Source organism: Halyomorpha halys, unplaced genomic scaffold, assembly GCF_000696795.3.
Source record: "Halyomorpha halys isolate HHAL.00 unplaced genomic scaffold, Hhal_1.1 Scaffold151.1, whole genome shotgun sequence".
NCBI classification, from domain to species: domain Eukaryota; kingdom Metazoa; phylum Arthropoda; class Insecta; order Hemiptera; family Pentatomidae; genus Halyomorpha; species Halyomorpha halys.
Window position 1 is genome coordinate 50,847 of NW_027116659.1, and position 23,274 is coordinate 74,120.

The 23,274-nt window shown below is 29.9% G+C and overlaps 1 protein-coding gene across 6 annotated transcripts in view; it reads left to right on the top strand.

The window, feature by feature from the left end:
* Nucleotides 1–23,274, top strand: part of LOC106678638 (rab11 family-interacting protein nuf) — a 169,737-nt gene that overhangs the window by 27,214 nt on the left and 119,249 nt on the right. The gene's annotated exons all lie outside the window — the stretch shown is intronic.

The window sequence follows — 23,274 nt, forward strand, 5'->3', positions numbered from 1 at the left end:
AAGAACCAGGCCTATTAAATCAGTGTTTATTTTTACTTTCGCTTACCAGTTTATGGAATACATTGTGAAATATACATAGTGGAATATATGTGATTGTTAAAATCAAATACCCAAAAAATAAAAAATGATAATAAAAAAAAAATCTGTACTGCTACAACCAATGAAGGGTCAGAGGTTCAGTACTTGAATTAATAAAAGGAAAATGGAAATATCCGATTCTAACGAGAAAAGCTGATTTTTGCAAACCGCTCCCTCCTGGTCGCATTACGGCTTCATTATCCTTTGTTAAACAGCTGTGTTCTTAGCAGGAACAAAATTAATATTCGTTATTCTCACCTCAAGATATCCTAAAGTACGATTTTTGAAAATCACAAAAATTTCAATCTTCAATACGAGTCCAACAGTCTATACAAAATTTGGAGACTTACTTAGAGTAAATAAAAGTGTTTTGGTGTTCTCACCGCCCTACATTTTACTAGTTCCTGGTCGAAGATTTTAGTAATTTCTTATCTGGAATTATTTTACTGCTTAAAGGAAAAATCTAACTTCTTTTTTTTTTTTTGATCTTCTGAAAATTGTTGTTTTTGTTGTGAGTATTCGTTGCTCGCTTGGATGATAATATAGCATTGGGTAGCCGATATGCTAACTGTTAACGTTTTCGGCTGTGCTTTCCTGAAGAGGGAAAGTGTGAAAATTGTTCTACTTATTGTAATTGGTTAATGGTCATGTCCAGGCAAGATTCCATATCTGCTAAATTCACGAATGTTCTTTTATAAGGAAAACAATAAGGTAGGGTACCATTGTCCATGTCGTCGGTGTCCAATTCAACAATTTTCATGAGATAGTATTTCGTAATTAACCTTGTCTGAAAAATTATCTTAGGATGTAAAATCTGTTATACGTTTATATAGATGAGAATCTGGTTTATTTCCAATTGTTTTTCGTATTTTAATACTTCTTAACATCAATGACTAATTTCACTATTTTAGTAAATTGGTAAAAAACTGAAAAACGAACAAAAAAAAAAATTGTCCTTTTTACTGGACGATATTTAATTTTGACTTCGACAGAAAGAGTATTCAGTTTTACAGGGATCCTAATCACTGAGAAAAATTGAATAATTTTTATTTATTCCATTTCGTTGTTTATACTTTTAAAAAAACTTCATTATTAATGTATGTATTGTATTCTAATTGAATTTTACAATAGTAATTTGTTTATGGATTTATTATTTGCTGTAAACTGTGTTAAATCGACAGTTTACAGCAAATAATAAATTCCATAAACAAATTACTACTGTAAAATTCAATTAGAATACAATACATACATTAATAATGAAGTTTTTTTTTTAAGTATAAACTTTCTAAAATACAAAATATAAAAGGAGTCAACACTTTTTCCTATATTTGAGTATAATTAGTTGACGAATGTTTTTAGGGCTTGTTGCACCATCACAGTTTTAACTATTATTTCTAAAACCTCAGATAAAATCAATAATTCTCGGATGCAATAAAAAAGTTAATCTGGAGTAACTTTACTGTAAGTTTGGAGGTAAACTTTACCGGGCAACCATTGGAGGTTAAACGGAGCTACGGACCAAAACTGCGTCAGCGTAGTTAACCATACAATGAACCGATGGAAACTGTGACATAGATCCGGTTGGAATCTATTATCTAGCAAAAATTTATTGTATTATTATTTTATTTCTTTCCAAATTCAATAAAATCTATTTGATCGCAATAGACGATTTGCCAGACGACGCAGACTTCAAAGAATTAGATGCTAAGGCACTAATGAAAAAAAAAAAGTATTCCATCTTTAACTAATTAATTTTTTACAATGGTGGGATGTCAAAAGTGTCTGTTAAATCAATTTTAAATTTAATTGAACCCACAATCCCTAACATTATTGATAGTTATCTCGGTGTAAGGTAACCTATCTGACAAATCTGTAGACCAGAAACATAACTGGCTCTATTTAGTACTTGGTTTTATCGAAGACTGGTACAGTCGGCCCTTAATAAATGTTGTCCAAAGTCAACCAAAGCTATGTAATGTTAGAATAGTGAATCTGCTTCTACTGTTTAAATGTTTATAGAAATATAGTAAACAAGATATACCTAAAATATTTTATTTATAGGTATATTTTATTTTTAAGTATGGTTTACTTTTAGGTATATTTTATATTACTTATAGGTGGGCCGCCCATAGCTCAGTGGTTAAGACACAGTCTTACCAATTTGATGTCTATTGGCGGTGCCGGTTCGAATCCGGCCTGGGACGTTGACTTTTTTCATTGCCTGGTGGTCCCACAAAATGAAGAACTTTGACCCCCAACCATGGTTAGGCAGTATAGGACTCCAATGGGAGTCTTGGCCGAAAAAAAAAAAAAAATTACTTATAGGTACATTTTAAATGTATATGATGGTTAAGTAATGGACATAGCTGTCAGCACTTGGGCTGGACCGTGTGCTGCATACTGGTACCGCTAAGTGTAGGTTATATGATGTGAGTTAGTGTTAATTAGGAGTCGCAAGTGCTAATTAGCGACCTTATTGTCCTGGCTTAGGCTATAGGGCCCACATTAGTCCCGTGTGCTTCCATTTCTGTCTCGGCTCTCAGGGATTATTGCCGTAATCTACTTTATAAATAAGTTTTGTCCCCTTTGATCTTCAATTTTTCATCTTCCATTTTAGAGTGGAAAATTTGGGTACATACCCCTGTCTGTTACCTTTACCTATTTAGACATTTCAGATGATAATCAAGTTAAATTTCCATCACAGCAGAATATTTTTTTTTTTTTTTTTTTTAATAATTTATTTATTGATATTTACAACTGTATACACATATATACAACAAGTAAATGCAGAATATTTAAATTGAATGAGAAGTTGTGAAGTACAGTCAAGAAGGAAAACCCTGACAAGTGCAAATGCAAACTTATACACAATATGCGTCTAGTCCTGCATTATCAGGGTGACGGATCGAAATCAAGTGGCTTTGATCTAAAAACATATGAATGCTAAATCTTTTACAAGCTTTAGAAGCTTGAGGACTTATTAAAGACTCACTTCCGCACTTCGTCTATTGAGAATCACAAAAGTAAAACTACAAATGATTTTCTACTTGAAACAAACTAACGACATTAGAATGATTCCTCTCTTATGTATGCGTGTTTGACTTGAGGGAAAAGAGAATTAAAGTTTGCTCTGGCCAGTTTTTGTTTAACATTTAGTAATGATTAGTAAACAATTGAAAATTAGGAAAACAAATTTAATTTAGTTTGTAGTTTTTTAAAAGTTTGAAAAACTTCGTTTTCTCCTTATGATTGATTTCGGATATTGACCTATTATTTTTATCCGAAGTTTCGACGTTTGTGTCAGGTTATATTATTCGACTATACTATCGAATTCTTTCTAGGACCCACTAAACTATTCTATCACTACTTGATTAAATTTCCTTTTTTTTTCATATCAGTCCACAAAATATCTGTATTTGTAAGACAAAAGATTAAAATAATTCTTTAAATTTTGAAATAATTTTTTATATAATCCTTAGTTTACCGCCTTGCTCCAAAATGCTGGAACCATTTTGGAATTACAAAAAGTATGAAATATCGATTCTATAAAGTAGCTCGTTCGGTTGGTCATTTTTATCGAATAAGTTGCTGTTGCTGCTCAGACCATGTACCCGCCATAAATAAATTATTTCAGTTCTTTACAACTTTTCTTTCTTGAGGTAGCCTCAGATAATCGCTTACACAAACCATTTAGCAAAACTAGGTTATTTGAACTCAGGGGACATCACAACTTGTATTTCCGTCCAACGATCGAATTAGAAATTTTTCATTATCGGATTACTTTCCCTTACCATATATTCCATATATATAAGTAACTGAAAGTAAAAATGAGCGAGGCAGTGAAGTATGGATCCTAATAAAGGTGTTAGACGTATCAAATAACGCCCAATACGTGCCAGGATTGTGTAACTTTCTCGTTGTCATTCCTCCTTCGTGTGGGTGTATTTCTGTGACCCGCTGAGGGCAGTTTCTCATAGAAATACATCCTCAAATCGATAATACTCTGGTTGACTACCCTCACTCTTTTTGTTTAATCCATCCGTTATAGACCACTGTTTGCTCTCCCCCTTTTTTTCCTTATTTGCAGTTCCCTTTTGAGAGTGGTTGAGATCCTGTATTTGTTTTACGGCTCTTTGCCACCAGGGGTCAGAGATGAGGGCCCGACCTTGTATTGGATTACTGTACTCAGGGCACGATTCCTGTGTTCTCATGCAATCATATGCTATTAATGTTCTCTTGTGTGTTCTTTTCCACGCTTGTTCTCGGGCATTGCTACCTATGTCCCAAGTGAATTAATCTAACAATATATAATACAAATAAATGAAAAAATAGGTATTAAAGTATAGATTACCAACCACTCAAAAAAAAAATTAATTATAACAAATATGATTTGTTACTTTTTCTTTTATATGACACCGTAATTACTATACGATACCAGGGACCTATTTCATAATAAAGCACAAAATAATACTATTAATCTTGTAGTTTGTATTTGGTACAATTTCCCTGACTTACACGATTCTGCCAAATAAATTTTTACTTTTAAACTCACTTAATATCACTAATAGTCGTCTCTATCATGAAACAAAATGTATTAGTGTTTGTAGTTTGTAGTTTATGTACTTGTGCTTATGGACTAATACTATTAACTTCCATTATGAAATAGGCCCCTGGTTATTTTAAGTATATTAACATGTGAAGCATAAGAAACTAGACATTTTGGAAACATATAAATAGAATTTCATTAATTCGCCCATTAATTGATTTGTTGGCCATTCGGGCGTTTTTCACTTAAACCATTTCTGAAACCAAACCAGCACATGGTCGCCAAAGTTCATTCTTAGAATTTATTATGTTTTTCTCGTTATTTATTAAACGGTATATTAATAAAACAAATTAATGAAACATCTAAAAAATCAACCTTGAAAAGATCCAAAACCGAAAAAGAAATACTTAAACAAATTTTATAATAAAATACCTAATATGTTATAATTATTCTAAACCTTGTCCTTCCTTACCTCGGATCTCCTACGTGTGATTTTGGGGATAGTTTTTATGACACTGGATTTGATTAGAAAATCTCATTCCACAGTCATGCGTCTAATTTCTTTGTCGACTCCTAAAATATTTATGAAAAAGACTGATAATTTCAATGAACTTGGCAATCTTTTGAAAAATTGTCCCTGATATTTCAGTTTAATTGTACACTTTGATAATTGATAATTTCAGCTTATAAAGAGAATTATGAATATGTTGCTATAACCTAATTTGCATTTTCGAAAAACTAATGCATCCGAGAATTTTTTTTTAGCACTTTTTATTATACGAGTATAATTCCAAATCTACTACGCATCTTTTAGAAAATCTTTTATTTTTTTTAAATTAGGTACAATTTAAGATGAAAATTACGTTTTTATAGTAATTACACAGCTCATCGCAGATAGATCATTTTTTTTTCCAAAAATTTCAAAGTCGTCTTACGAGAAATGGAACTAATGAACACGGGCTCTATGGCCCATTGTAGCATATTCTTAAAATAATTATTTCATTAACACTATTCCTTTATTTAGATTAAGAGAATTTTACAGCTGGATAACAGTTCTTTACATCTTCGAAATAACTATATTTCAAAAATTTACCATTTTATTCTGTAATTATCATTTTTTGCGAATAGGTTTAATTTTTTTCATCTTAAATTAGTAACATGTATTTACATGTGTTTATTAAATTAATTGAAGTGAATTTTCTGTATTATATTCTTGTATGAGATTATAATATTGTACTAATTATCGCAAAATGCTCTATAAAATAAATATTTTAATTTAAAAATTAATTCCTAGTTTTTGTCTAAATATTTTACAATAAGAAATTCGATAAAATGCTAATATGCCTGGTGGTTGGGAAATCACTGGATTTTCATTCTAAATCTAAATAAAATTTTTAATTACGGTAATTAACTTTATCAATTAAAAAAAGATTGCTTGTATTTAAAATATTTTCAATTTTTATCTCTTATAGCTTAAATTTTGTTTCTCTGTTTCCGGATACCAAATATTTCTTGATATTTTTAATTTTCAACCAAATCTTTAATTTTTTAAATTCTACCAATTATTAAAATGTTATGATTTGCTATTCGGTTAAGCCTAGTGAATAGCGAGGCTAAAATCTGGCTTTTCACTATGGATCAATATGGTTGTCTGCCGTTGTGTTTTCTTTGTAAAGATGACCTCTTTCTAGTTTTTAGCTCTGAATAAGTTTTTTATAGTAAAAGAATAGGGAAGTATGTTTATAAAAGGAATAGTTAGGTTTGAATGGTAAACATTTTTGTTCTTTTTCGTTTTTAGTGTGGAACTAGTTTTTAAATGTGAAGATTGTTTGGTTTAACAATATTTTCTTTTGATAAATCAACGAGAAATTTTAATCAGAAACAAATTTTTAAGTTAAAAATAATCTTATAATAAAAGAACAAAAAATTGTTTTAATGTAAAATAACATTTCTGGAATTTTTCGTATTACTTTGATTTCGCTATGATTGATTAATATAATTTATTATTATCTAATATATTTAAATTAAATTAATATTTAATGTAATTAAATATAATATTTGTAATTATTTATGTAACAGGACCTGAGTTATTTTAAATTTTTGTGAATAAATTACTGATGAGAAGACGTAATTTGCAAAAACAATCAGAGGTTTTAAATGTAAAAAAAAAACAATAGTGATTTTAAATATTAAAGATTTAAATACAAAACTGAAAACAGTATAGATTAACTTAAAATTAATAGATGGGGACAATTGTAAATTAAATTGTTATATTTTATCTACCTAACAAAGTGTGGTGTTTTTTATCTAAACTTTTGTATAGAAAAAATTAATAAAGTTAATTTTATATTTAATTGTTTTTAATTTGCATCTTCGACGGAATATAAAACTTTATTATTCTACTTTTCAACGATGACAGGAATACGAAAGAAGCAGCCTAATAAAATAGAACACCACATCATGGATAAGAAGCATTTTACAGGAAGCACTAATTTTGAATTTGAATTTTTAAAAAATCAAAAATAGTCTGAAACATTTGTAAACAATATGTATACTCACTTTTCAAAATTATATTCATACCCGTCCAAACACAAAGGGTAGTTATTTTGAAAATTAAAAATGACATCTAAGGCAGGAGATGGTGTCTCATTTAGATCAAATTAAGATATTAATTAATCGAAAAACAGTGTGATATCGGTGATAAGAGCTGTATTTCACGGATTGATAGCGACGTTTTTTTTTTTGCTTTATTTTTACTAGCTGGGTTTTGAAACTATGTTCAAAGGCAATAAATTTTCAAAATATGAGGTTTATTTTTACGATCTATGTGAAAAGGAATGTTGAAAGCTGAATAGAAGTTCTATCGCAATTATTATCATTCTTCATAATAATCCTGTCAAACTCTCTCTTTCTCCTCCGTCTATCAAAAGAAATTAGAATGAAAGAGGAATGACTGGAAAAACCTAGAATTTTCTTTTTCTTTTTTTTTCATAACTTTACATTTACCGATCCTCAAATATACATGAGTCCAAGCCATATATCAGGTTAGGAAAAACATTAACGAGGTAATAACTAGGGATGTTCGAGACGATATTCTTCCGTGACACCGTGTAAGTTACTAGAAAGAAGTACTTCTATGAACTATAAATGTTTTTACATCAGTTTAGATTCATGGGAAAGAAATGTAAAAAATTTTCAGTAAAAACTAGTTGTGGCCGAAAAAGTTCCAGAAACATTGTAGACAAAGTGACTCAAGATACAATTTTTAATAAATATAGTTCTTTATTGGTACTGGGGGGAACTCATTCAAAATTAAAAAAATAAACCGAAACCGAGTCTCTAAAAATATTCCGAGGTCGAGTGTTCTAGACTTATACCCCTGGATTCACCCTGGACAAACCTAAGTTAGAACATGAAAGTTTCGATGCGAGATCCTGAAAGTGGATGAGGAATAACTAATTAACTGTCCAAATAGCTCCTAGATTTTCGTTTTACAAAATATGAAAAAATTCTCGACCAAGCTACCACTAGAAGAATTTTTTTTCAACACGAAAATTAAGATGAGGCTTTGAAAACGCTCTAGATGGAATATCCACTTCCTATGTGAATGCTCCATAACTGAAAACAAAATTACAGCAGTTTATTGTTCATTTATTTGTTCTTTACGATCTGTGTGGTCTTAATAAGTGATAAGTAACTAAGATTCATGGACTCACAAAAATGACAAAAATTATGAGAGTGTCCGTGTATCATTAAGTATTATTTTTGGCGACTTGTTGCCTCGTTCTTAATGGAGGATAAATGCAGATTTGGCCCAAGTTTTCTCCAGTGGACAGTTTAATCTTCCTCCTGGGACTCCTCGGTTGGAATTCGCTTCCAGTCCCAGGCGGAGGTAGGGAATTTATTGAGCTAGTTCTGAATTGAACTTCATGGACCTGCTTTATAGTCGATGTCAGTCCTGATGAATGCGACCAGTAGGTGCTTCTTTAAGCTTTCGATCTTTGAATAAAATATCCTTTCTCAAGTCCCCTTTTGTCTTAAAATCTCATTCAAGTAGTTAAAAAACTTTTTGCATTATCAAGATTTGTCTTTAATCTGATAGCTCGTTTTATTTATTGTCGACTTTGAAAGTTATGATTTTTATAAGAGCAGAAGTTAGACCACCTTTTTTGACACTTTTTTTTGGTGCGTAAAAACTCTAATGCGTTTGTTTTTATAATGGGGAACAATTGAATAAAGATAGTAAAAACTTCTTTCTTAAAATAATTTAATTGTGTTATTTTTCTCTCACCCCCCCCCCCGTGTTAGCGGTGTATAGAGTGTAGCAGTAAAATACATACATAAAATGGCAGATTACTTGATTGCTCACTGATGTACTCAGTAATGAACTAAAAAACGTTTCTCTGTGGGAAAAGTTGGCGAAAAGTCGGAAATTAATTATTTCGGAGTATAGTAGTACCAATTTTAGCAAATTCCATCCACTGCATTCGCTGGCACCTTCTGACTCATCTATATTCCGAAAACGGATTTTCCAATTTGACTAAATATAGGAAAGCATAGTATATTATATTTTTTATAAAAGTTCATCCCCTATTTTCGTTTAACTATGCGAAAAAGTAAATTTCCTGGATACGTCAATATTTTCGAAAATTGATACTGCATCTAGAAGACCAATGTTTGCTGATTTTTAAAAATATTTTATCTCATCAGGTTTCAGTAGCCATAATTTTAATTTATTTTTTTAGTGTGAAATTAGTTTTTAGGTTGTAAAAATAGATTAATTTAAAATTATTTTACTGAGAGAAAACAAGTTTATAATGGAAAATGTTATTGTTCTTGTTTTCTAAACATAAATTAACATTTGACATTGACTGAAATATAAATTAAATTATAAATAATAGACAGCGTAAAAATGAAAATTTTAAAAAGTTGCTTTTTATGTAGCTAGTACAAATATTTGGTAATACATATTACATTAAGTTTTAACAGAGAACTTTAAAATTAATTTTATATTTAATTATGTTTCTTGATAACCATGGTTTCTTAATTAATAGAAATATTGTTTTTCGAAATCAGTAGCCTCAAAAATTTAAGTAATAGTATTATTTTGTCAAGCTAGATCTGTCATATTAACCACTAAGCGTTTACTCATTTTGTGGTCAAATTTCATTTTGGGTTTCAAAAAATCTTATCATACATCCAGAACCCACCAATATGAGTTGTAATTTTATTTTGTTAATTAAGTGAATAACGATAACTAATATTCAAATGCTGAGTTAGATCGTATATGAAATGTTAACAAGAACTGATTGAAGAAATGATATAACAGTCTCAAAGTCTTTTCATTTGTGATCTTCTTACCCTTTCTCATCTCTTTCTGTCGCCTTTCCTTATTCCTTATTGGTTTTTCGTTATTCCTTGGGGTAATATCGTCCCAAAGGGCACTCGGATAAGAGATGCGAGCCCTTTGAGCCCTTCGCCTGGCGACCCGAATGGGAATAAGCTCTGGTAACTAAGTCTGTGTTGTCTCTGGACGGCAGCTGAATTGTTAACTAGACCAGAGGGTGGTGTTCTCGTGTTTCTAGGCTTGCCGAGTCTGCTCTATCATGGACTCACTAAGTTGTTGTGAGAGGCCAGTTGTGTAAGCTTAGTGAATATGGAATATTTCACCAAAGTTAGTGTAGTTAAATGTAATGAAATTTCCTGGCTGTAAAAAACATTTTTAAGTGTCATTTTGTAAGGAGGTAAATTTTTCTCCTCAATTGAAGAAATATATTAGCTAAAACTTAGTTGTCTTAAAATCACCACGACATTATGTAACTCTGTTTAAGTTTAATCATTTCCAACTCCATCTCGAAGACGAATCCCAGGCTACTTCAAGAAATCCTATTGTGAATTCTATGTGTATCTTTTCTATTATGGTAATTACTACTATTTTATTTAATTGTTCTTTTCGTCTTTTTCCCAAATAAAATTTTTTTCCCCATTAGAAGCCAGATATTTATTTTATTAAATCTATAAATGTCATTTTTTTGTTAATAACTTTTCGTTTTTTTTCTCTTTTAAGAATTATTTTTTTATCTATTTATTTAATTTAATTTTTTTACTGTTCACATCGTTATTATTCACAATTGTTTAATATTTATAGTGTTGTAAATAGTTAGAGGTATTTTTCTACGATACTATACACCCCTCAACCCATAATCAATTTTTTAAAAAAATGTAACTGTTATATTAACCATGTAAGTCACACCAGACCAATCTGGTATTAAATACAAATATAAAATTGAATTAATTAATTCTGATATTGAGAAGATTATTATGCAATGGTTTTTTTATATACAAAAAACAAATATCAACCTTTTTTTCTCCTGAAAAAACACATTTTTTCATGCTGTTCAAATCGTTTTAATATTGCACTAATATTAGAGCCATCTGACAAATTTAATGGTTTTTCTAAATCGGCCAGATAATTTTTTTTTTGTTTCCATAGAAGATCATATTGGAGGGGCTTTAAAGACATTAAAAGTTGACTTGTTTTATTTTTAAATTTAAAAAAAAAAAGAAGGATTTTGACTACTTTACAGAAATTTCGCCTTTTGTTTTTAATTTTTTTCTACATTTAAACTTATTTAATATGATAAAATTTATCGAATAGTATATACTAGTGATAATCTTTTAATCCACATAGAAGCATACTATATACTTGTTTCCTTTTCGCAATGAGATCTATAATCAACAGTTTTTAAAGGAGTGTAAAAGTAATATTTATATTAAATGTATCAAAAAATCAAACATTTTTGATTTATTTTAATGTATATCTGTCAGGAACATGAAACTAAAATATACTTGTCTAAATGGTACTGTGGAATATTTTGCAGCTATAGTTTGAGTCATGCTAAGAACTAAGAAGAATATTAAGTTTCGTCACTAAAAATACCGTGCCCGTGTAGGCCTCATATTTCCGTGACAACGTATACTCTATAATCCTCTTACCCCCACCACCTCACTCTTACCCATCCCCACCACTACCTTCTCCGTTACGGGACACTTTTGCCTGCATGACTCTCAGCATCTATAATCCTCTTACCCCCACTACTACACTACTAATTACCTCCCCCACAATCTACTTCCGTTACGGGACACTTTTTCTAACATGGCATCCCGCAAAATGATTTATAAGACGTTGTCACGTCAAAATATTTTAAGAGTACTGGGAGTCATATCTTATTCCTTTTGATTTATTTAATATAATACAATATACCTAATTTTATGTTTCCCACAGTATTATTTTTTTTTTTTTTTAGTACTCTGTTAATTTTATGAAATAAATGAATGCCTAATTGTACAGATACTTTTATTGATAATATAATATTATATAGTCACTAGATGTGACTCAAATTAAAAAAAAATGGACTCTAATTTTTTTTTCTTTTGCTTCAATTATCTTCAATATAAGTTAGTAAAAAAAAAAAAAAATATGACTGATATATTTAATATGATATAACTGATGCAAACCAATTTTACTAGAACATAATAAACTTAAATAAATATTGATAAATTATATTTAATATAAACATTACTGATTTATAGAAAACTGATTATAACTGTTGAGCAGCAAAATCAATCAAAGTTTTTCTAGCAAACGAATTGAGCAAACAGATCACTCAGTCTTTTTCAAACATCACTCCTGGCCAACCTTGGCAAATCGACCTCCTGTCGGATGTCCTTCGTAATGAATTGTAGTTTTTCCTTTTCTGTATTATGTTTTATTTTATTTTATTTTTAAATATTGACATCGCTAACTGAAAATAATATTTACTTTTCCCTTCACACTGTGAATTAGTAATAACCATATTTGTAGTGATATTAATATGTAGCTTTATGCAAAGTTATTTCCTAAGTAGAATATTTAGTGATATGCTGAAGTAGTAATTGATAACATTACAATTGATAAGTTGATAGCTATCGGTTTTTCTTTAATTTATTTTTCTATTTTCATCATATCCTGATTACTACAAAGCACTCTGACATCTATGGATTATCAATTATGTCGAAATGAGCTCTGTAAGAATCGATTCCACTTGGAAGACATGATCAAAGAGCGTAGAACGACAAGTGGAATTAATCTTGGAACTGAAGGGACAAACGAACAACCTTGGCCTGTAAGCCCTTCTATTAATCTCACTGACTGTTCAATAGATCAATAGACTGAATATAAATCCCGTTCTACCGAAATGGTCTATAATGAGCATTTATGTTATCAATCCATCGATTAAATAGTAGTGTATAGTGTCTTGGTCTGCAGCAGTTTGGTCGATACGGGGCCTCTACTTTGTCTAACAACGAGAGGAGTGCACCGAAAACTGAAAATATGCAATTGCTATGTCAAAAGTTTTCATTCGGATTAACATCATTGATTGGATTTTAAAATATTAATAATTTTCATACATGTTAATAAACACAAAATATTTTTATTTTCTATTCAAGGATAATTAAAGCTTCTAAATTCAAAGTTCACTCTTTATGTCGAAAATAAATCACTGAGGACGTCAGCACTGTCATTATTAAATGATGCCATTGGTACCATCCCTTCATAAACTTTCTCACTGACATACAGTGATCCCGGACCAATAATTAATATTAATTAATTGTTTGAAAACAATTAAATTATGCTTTGCCACTCGTGAAATACTGTAGGGGATGTCAGCAAAATCTAGGTAATAGTTCGCAATCTAGGAAATGAAAAATTAATTGTAGTATCAATTCACAGAAAATTTCATGCTAAAAAGATTGATATTAGTTCTTAAAATTAATAATAAATATTAATTAGTGGCCGAAAAACTAAATAACTAGCTATTTTCGTTCAATTTTCACTCAGTTCTGAGTATTATAAAAGTTACATACTGCACAAAAAATATATATATTTTTAAAAACAAGTAAATTTGCTAAAATTTAAGCCTTAACGTTTAATAGTTCTCGAGATACAGTTATTCAAATACATACGATCAGGATATAGTGATGTACATAAAGTTCAATTATTGAATTATAGATAATATTTGAATGAGATTTCTAAATATCGTTATAACTTGAAATTTTCAGGCACGAATATAATTTTTTGATTGTGATACATATTAACAGACCGTTTTAATAACCTATATATAATAAATATAAGTATATTGTGCTTCCTTTCTTTTGTGACTGTTCAAGTTTTCAACTCGTCGTCTAAATCAAAGTTTTTCTAACTGTTAAGGATTAAAGTTTTCAATTCTTTGAAAGAGTAAAATAAATTATTACATGGTGATAATTAAAAACTCTTTTATGTAATCGAGAGAGTCTTCATTTCGTTGAGAGATTTTAGCAAAATTTTACACGGTGATCACTAAAATATTTTTATATTAATAGAGAGATGCATGTGGATTTGTTTGACAGAGGAAAATGAAATAAATTAATGAATTTAATAGATGCTAATTGTATTTTTTCTACTTAAATATCAGCGTTTAGGATTATTGATTGTAATTAGCTCAAGTTTTAATTTAATTTTTTCTTTGAAGTTCTGATATCACATTTTTTAATTTTACATTTTAATTCATTTTAGCAATTGTTATACTTTTGATTAGACAACAACAATACATAAATTTTAAAATTTTAAATCATAATACCATTATGTTAAAATGAATGAATTTGAAATTAACCACTCAAGTCGTTGGCCTTAAGGATCCACCTTCTAGGCACTCCAGATAACACCTTGACACCCCCATTGATGACAAGCACTAAGGGATGAGATAAGGCTGTTCAGGCGACCGTAAGGGTTGAGGGGAGGGGGTGTATCGACCTCTGGGCTCAGTATCCCTTCAGTAGCCGACCCAGAAGGTTGGTACAGGATCTGTGTCTGTCAAGGGGACGACCTAACTGAAAATATCATTTGAGGAAGAGAATCCGCTTCTCTAATTTAGTGCTGCTGTCTCAATCATCGGTAGTTTTTTTTACACAAATATTTATATTACTTTTTCCTTTATATTTTATATATGCTAAATACAAAAATAATTTTTGATTGATTTTCTATCATAAACTCTGGCTTGGAGCTACAAAAATTTCCATTTTTAGTTTATTATGTAATAAAGTTCTCTACTTAACATTAAACATTAACATGCAAAAAGAACCTTTGTTTTTAATAATATGACAATCCAAATGTATATTTGTTTCAAATTATTTTTTATATTTTTGACATGAAATTTGTACATGAGTTATTTGTTACTCCAAGCCAGAAATACATCATTTATCCACGTTTGTTTCATAAATTTTAATTCTATATGTGACTAAATACATAAAAATGAAGTGTTCTGTAGTTGTTATCTCGCCTTTAGAAATTAGAGACTACAAGGAAACCGATATATCTCACTTTTTCCTAAATGCTCAGAACAAATTTTCCAACACTCATTTGAAGAACAAATGTCTGGCATCCAAAACTCTATCAGAAACGACTATTATGCATTTTTTGGGGAGGGAGAGAAAGAGTTACTTATTATTAATTATTACTATAATTAGTAGTATAATTAAATAATACTTAATTATGAACTATTTGATCGAATTAAATAATGCCAAGCCATTCCATAAAGACGCGCCAAATTTTTGCGGATATTATTCGTAAGATTAACCTATCGAGTTTCCTTGATGCAATTCTAGAAAATACATCAGAAGTTTATTTACAAATTCTTCAACTATCATATTAATAAGTATTTTTTAATATTAATATTTTATTCACATGATTTCCTTGATTATCGAGCTATTCATTGATATATTTATTATGGATTATATAACTTTTCATTTCTCTGAGCTTAAAGAAATAAATATGTATAGCAAACCATCTATGAAAAACTAATTATGCTATATTGATTTATAAGTAATTTATAATAATTAACTGTTTGAAAATAAGTGGAAGTAAATTCTGAGTACTAATTAAATTGTTACGTTTGTCCTATTTATTCTTGTTTACGTAAACGAAAAAAAACACGTTAATTGGAAATGAACTAATTAAAGATAAATATTTGCTGGAAAAGTTAATTTTAATTATTTATCTCTAAAATTATTTTATTTATTTAGCTCTCTTGATTAATTAAAAATGGATTATTTCTTAACATTTTATGCTTGAATAAAATGATTAGGACAATATTAATTAAGGTATAACTGTTTTAATTGGTAATAATTTTTTTAGTATAGTTATATTCCTTTCTTTCGTATTTTTGATAGTAATTATAATAGTATTGATGAGTTAATTGTTGACCGTTGACATTATATAAGATGATCGAGGGTGCAGTCAGTAAATAATACAAATAAGTAAAAACTTCATTAATATAACCAACATTTCGGCCAGAATGAGGCCTCTAGAGCTAAGAACTAAAACAAGATAAAAATAGTAATAAACAAAAAGGAAATACATATGAATACTCAAATAAAAGTATTTCTTTTTATTCATTATGGTTATTATCTTTTCTTTTATTCTTGCTGGTGAAGGCCAAAAATTCGGGCCGAAACGTTGGCATTAATACAATTTTTTTTACTGCCCACACCATCTCCACTCATTTTATTGTATTAGAATAATAGTAGGAACATTTCAGTGTTTTATCAAACTTTACCTCATTGTACATACAACGGTTGTTAATGTTTTTACTAAGGGGAAATAAAAAGTCTAACGTTATGTTGAGCACCTGGATGCCCGACCATTCCCAACCCCTGAGGGCTGCCCAGGCCAAATTTTAGCCCCAGACCTTGGACCTATGGCGCCCTTAACGAACTTGACTCGATTCGGAGAGTGACGACCCCTCGAACAACCTAATTATGGAACATTGGAAGTCCCTAATGGATTTTTGTCAAGTCTGACATTTCTTACAAAATTTAATTCTAAAAAGCGTAGATCTGGATAATATAATTTTTTAAATTTAATTTTAATAATATTTGGCCAGCAATAATATAGGAAAGGTTTTAAATTCTTTTATAATTGATTTCGAATTACTGATCAAAGTCACTGACACCTTTTTGCAGAGTTGGAACTGATTCTGCAAACTTCAAAATTTGCAAATTATGATTTAATAATTTATTATTATTACCTAAGTAACCATTCCCTGTCCAGCTATAAGCTCGCATACATGCACTATCTATAAAATCATTAATACTAAACTCTGAAAAATTATAATATTCCAGTATTATATAGTTATATAAAATTTTTAAGGACCATTTCCGTATAGTTTTAATTGTGTGTATTTTTTTATTTCAATTTCACTTTATCTAAAATATCATTTAAATTATTTAAAGATTTTTTTCATGGTTTAATTACTATGTAGCTGGATTACTGTCCTCTAGATGTGATCCAATTATAGAAAAAATCTTATAAGGGTATATGCTTTTATTTGTGAGAAAAATATCTCGGAATCTTTGATCTCATTTGTGTGTTATGACTATACCTCATAATTTATTTTATTACGGATACCATGCTGCCTCTACACCACTACCTTGTGGCTGCTACCTATTTCTAACTGAGTGGGACTGTTAAGCTTCATGTTATGTTATTGTTGGTGGTCCCTCTAAATCGATTTTACACAAGCGAGAATTGAACCCACACAGTGAACTGTGGTGATTAAGAACTCCTAGGTCCCTAGTCCTCTGTGTTGGTCCCTATCACGCTATCGCAGTAATTAAAAGCCCATTTCTATTAATTTTTATCATTTCTACCCTAAATAATACAAATCTCTCAACGGTGGAATTCAGTTGTAGGAATTCGACTATTTGCAGAATGGCGAGGAGCTTCATTCCATTGTAGTTTGAATAAGATTCCTAACCAGCCCTTGCTTCTATCATCACCGTAGCTACTATTATAGTCTTCTGGTCTGGACTTATTAGACGAAAATATGCAAAATCCATTAAAAAAATAAGAAATTAACGTTCCGTACATTGTTAACTATGTCCTTTAAATTCCCACTACTCTCTTCCTCGGCTCTAAGTATCGGAGGAGTGGAAAAGATAAAATACGTATACCTTATTATTTTTTTGTTTGTTTCTTGTACAACATATTTGTATACAACATAGTTGTATCTTGTAAACTTAAGAGGTTTAGTAAAAAATATATTCTTAATAGAATTGAAGTAAATTAATTTGTTAGCAAATTGGATTTATAAGTTTTTTTTTTCTAAACCTGGTAGTTTTTGAAAGATGGAGTATATTGTGACATCTCGTACATCGACCAACCTACTCGCCATGCCATTTTCCAATTTAAAGCGCTTTTTAAATATTACTCGATTAAACTATCTTAATGTCTCCTCTTCCCGTTTTAAGCTAATATTTCAAAAGTGATATAGGGCCGTCGCTCCCCGAGGGTCTTAGTGGTGCGGGTCCGGCGGGGAAGGATTGCCTTTTTTTGTGTTACGATCTCCTCTTGTGAGATTGTTACATGTCATACATCGACCAACCTACTCGATATAATTGTCTGTTTGAGAAGTCATAAGTAAGGCTACCACGGTGGGCGGGAATGGAGGGATACTTGCCGGACAAATAATAGCTCAGTCAAATTGAACATCTATACCTAAAATTCATAAATAAAATAGCAAACTGTTTTATATTGTTTACTAACACCAATACATTACCAATACATATTTGGTGAAATGAGGTCTATAAAACATTAAATTAAATTTCTTAAACGTTTTTTGTAAGTACAATATTTTTTAAGATGTGGTGCCAATACTTATTATAACCAATGATTTCCTAAAATTTTAGTGGCAGTATCTAGGCTATTTAATTAATTAACCATATTTACTCCTACCATATCTCTGAAGTTACATGCTTTAGAAAAAGTAGCTAAATGAACACTTTTATAGGAAAGTTATTGTATTTAATTTTCTATAAAACTCATTTCACGAAATTCAAGAATTTTGAGATATAAGAAAAAACTGATTAAACCGAAGATATTTATCAAATCTACAACTTGTCCCATTCCTGGTTATCCCGACGCGCAAACCCCTGGAATTTTCATCTGCGTTATGTTCTGGTGTTGCAATTAGTGTTGTAACAAGTCACTATTATATTTTTTAAATATTACGATTTAGGGTCTAATTTGATTGAACTTGAAAAGCATTAATTTTTTTATATTACTAATTAGCATGCAATTATTTCTTTAATATTATAATATATAACATATATTATAGAAGTTGTATGAAGGAAATAATGGAACCATCGCGGGTTACAGGTACACCGACCTCGATCACGCGACTGCCCCTAGAATCAATAATGATCCATTCCAAGCCAACTGGTTGCCAATGTATAGAAATGGTCTAATCTAGAAGGTGGTACCCTAAGTGGAAAACTGTCACATGACAGTCTATGTGTTGGTTGCTGGTCTTCTTTTTGGAGTGGGTGTTGACATTTTCATGAAAAGGGTTGTCGTATTCAATAGACCTTCGTGAAGTCTTCGTGGACATCCAGTCCTAGTATACTTGTTTGGAGGAAGTTATTCAGTTCCTAATAACATAGCATACTTGTTTTGTTTATTGGTAGATAGGTTTAATCATTTAGGTTCGACGGTAAGTGTAAAAACGAAATTTATGAGGAAATAAAAGCGAGGATAATGGCGGGAAAATGCTTATCAATTTTTTATTTCGCTTAGCTCGCGCCTTCTGTCCAAAAACTTAAAAGTTATAATTTACAAAACTATTATCCTTTCCACTGTTCTTTATAGATGTGAAACGTGGGTTCATAAATTAAGATAAGAACAGTGCCTTAAGGTTTTTGAAAATAAAATATAACGTAAAATATCCGGACCAAAAATTTATGAAATAACAGAATTTAGAAGACCACACAGCGCAGAACTGAAGGAACTGCACTTCGTAAATATAATTCAGGTTACAGCATTGTGATGAATATGTTAAAGGTCTAGGTTGTTGGACTTAATAACGAACCGATCCCTAAAATGTTAATAAACATTTAACCGCTGGAAAAACGTTATCCAGTATAGACGTAATATTACTTGTTATTCATTAATTGCCTCTACCCATGTAGATCATTGAGAATGTTACATTAATACTAGTCCATTAGAATATTTAATCTTATTAAAAAAAGACATTAGACCGAAACATAACCTCTTTGATACAACTTTTCATACAAAAATTTGTAAGGATTAAAATAAATTTGAGATGTCTCTCAAGAAGATGTTTGACATTTCTGATGCCTCGCAATATTTACTGGTTCCTTAATCTTTAGATAGTAACCGTATGAAGATTCATAATTAACTTTTTTATTCTAGAACTACAACGCATTGTGATCCATTTAGTGGGTTTATTCTACTTTTTTTCGTGATTTGATTCACCTTTTTTCTCAGCCTCCATTTTTCTATTTAACATGCCCGGAATCCGCTGCAATTTATAATTAATTTCACATACTTCTAGTAATTTTTCATGATCAGATCATTCATTTCTAATAAGGCCACAATCGTAAGGAACTGTGTGGAAATGACAATCTTTTTGTTTTGACACAGCCTCTAGAAAGAATTCATACTCACTGTAAACATTGCTTTTTTTATCCGAGGATTTATGATGTCTGCAAAATACAATTCAAAAACATATTCGACTTTGTTGATATTTCAAAATATTTGTATTGAGGTTCATTATCAGTTATTTATCGGTAAATAACTTATTCGAAAGTCGTAAATTCTTGATGATTTTTATTTTAATTCTCTACCAATCATTGATTGAATTTTCTTTACATCAACTGTTTACTATTAATTATTATTTAGGTATTTAAATACTGATTGCAAAGACAGTTTACAGATATTTCACACTAATAATACAGTTTACAAACGATTAGTCATAAAATAATATTTTTGGCATTACGTTAAACTATTAACAAAGGAGTCGTATGTTCTTAATTCTAGCCAATGAGCCCTGTCAGAAGCAATGGAAACCTATTACTGAAGCAACGACTATCAGACCACTGTATTAATTTTACGGAAATTATTTTTGCCAAAACTTTTAATTATAATTTAACTGGTTAGTGATAATATTTCTATTTAATGACTTCTAAATTAATTAAAGTTTTACAGTTATTTACTGTAATTTTCGTTAATTATTGCATTTTAGATTTGGTTTTAGCGTTTTCAAAGTATATAATATTGAACTTTTTTTTTAATCCTCAGAATACTGTTTTATTATTTTTAAAATAGTACGAGTAAAAGCGTTTACATGATTACTGTAAATGTGTTTCTCACTGATATTTGTCACAGAATATCATATCTCTGTTATATTATATATAAAAATAATGTAATATATTTGTACGAGTAATGAATTTGTTCCTCGATTGTTGTTTTGAGAAACAGTCCTGAGTCAGATGTATTGCATTTTCAATAAAGTCGGTATCTGACTCTTCAATATGTCATTTGATAATACGAAAATAATGTCAACCTCAAAGCTGGTGTCTGTTTCGTCCTTAATCAGCTTAAAAACATAATTTCAAACAAAAAAAAAAAACTTAGTGCAAATTTCGTAGCGATATTATAGTTCATTTTAGCGATATCTCCAATGAAATTATTCACTATAGGTTTTCTAGATGTAGTGCTCATATTTAATCAAAAACACTGCTCAGTTATCCGCATGCAATTGAATGGACTAGTACCTCTACAATTATACTACACTATCCATGTTTTACAATATTGTTAGTTTGATCTGATGGTTAAACTAACAATATTCATACAAACCTATAATTCATAAGATTATGATTAATTTTTTGCACTTGATAATTTTAAATTATTGCTTGCATCGTCCAGTCCATTATGCTCTGACAAAGGCTTACCCTCAGAATAATGAAGAAATTAGATTATGACCGACGTTAGGGGCCGACTAGAAGTGGAACTTTTCGATTAAAATTAACTTTACTCAAACTGAGTTTATGGAGGTAGCAGGAAGATTCGAGATTATAAAACTTTAATTTAAAACTCCTTTTAATATTCAAGTTAGAGAATATGAAGCTGTAATTAACTTTAGTCAGGAATTATATGAATGTAAATGATAAGTTATGAATAAATTACGGGAATTCCGAATAAAATAAATTGAATAGAGATCCTTTTTAATTAAAACGTGTTGCATGGAACGATTTTTTATTCAGTGACCTTGCGAAAATTTGCATGTTTTCGTGCAGTTGTACCATTAACTAACATAATATTTTTTATTCGCTGTTTTGGCCTTATACAACCCGGATCTGGTACAAATATTTCTTTTATTTTGGTTTATTTCATTCCATTATTTGTATCCGACTACATGAAGTGAGTAATATAATATAATATATGATATATGATCGTTATCTTACCTTTATGAAAGAATTTTATCTTTCATTCACTATAATTCCTGTATCTCAAAAATAATAATACATATAAAGATGATATTTTTATGACCGTTCTTCTCATAGTCATAGATACTGAATAAGGCTCGGTTTGAAGGGAACTCAAACGGTGAGTGGTTATAAAATAATTATTTTTAGACTTAAAAAATAACAAGTTCTTCTGATAACTCGAAAACTAAAATCTTCTTGAACATTATTCAATATTCTTTGCCTTTTAGAAACCAACTAGAATATTTCGGAACCTAGCTATATTACACATATACAACATAAGAACAACCACTAATATTTCAACTTCATATCCATCGTTATGAGGTACAATAATAAAAAAATATATAACTAGTATTTATTCTTTTATGAGGCAATGATAACATGGGTTTCCATGGAAACTGAACAGAATATTTACAAAAAGACGTATGGATCTAAATTACGAATAGTAGCTAATTCTGATCTGATTTTTATGATTTCAGTTTTATTTAAGGGAGGATTAATTTTTGTTTTAAAGGAGCAAACCAGCTTAGTGTAAAACATTAAATTCTCAATAAAAATAATTTGGTATTAAAAATTGTTGCTTCATTGCATAGTTAATTCGGTCAATATAACGATTGTGTGGACAAAATTTGAAAGTTACATCTTCTCTGTCATAAGCTGTGATCTGTTCATGGGTCAGAAAACCTCAGTAACATTTCATGTTCGTAGCAAGTGGGAACACGAAACATTGTTTCCAAAGAACATCAATAAGCTGCTTGGAGAAAGAAGTATAATGCGAACACTCTCATTTTTCCGCTGCCAGGAAAAATGAAGCCAAAAACCGGGCCTCATGATGGAAGGTCTCAACCACTGCTTGTCTTCTGTTAGCTGGTAAACCTGAACTTAGATGGGCAAGTCCCCATTTTTGCTTTGAGAGTCGAGTATACCACTCCCTTCCCTCCCCCCTGATAAACATAATTGAAACATATAGTGACTTTTTATCTCAGTGGCATTACAAAGAAAACAATATATTATCACGTCGAATTGAAGACTGTTATATTATTTAAAAGAAATTATTTTAGGTAATCAAAAAAGTATTTTAAATTATCAAAGTTTTTACTTTTATTAATATTGATTGTTGTTCGTGAAATAATATCATAAATATTGGGAATTATTTTATGACTATTAATTTCTAAAATTGTATACATTATTCTTGACCACCTTCTGAATCATATTCTTCTTAAAATTAATTTATACACTCTGTGCTTTTGGCAAACTCATTTTTTTTAATATTACAAAAAAATAGA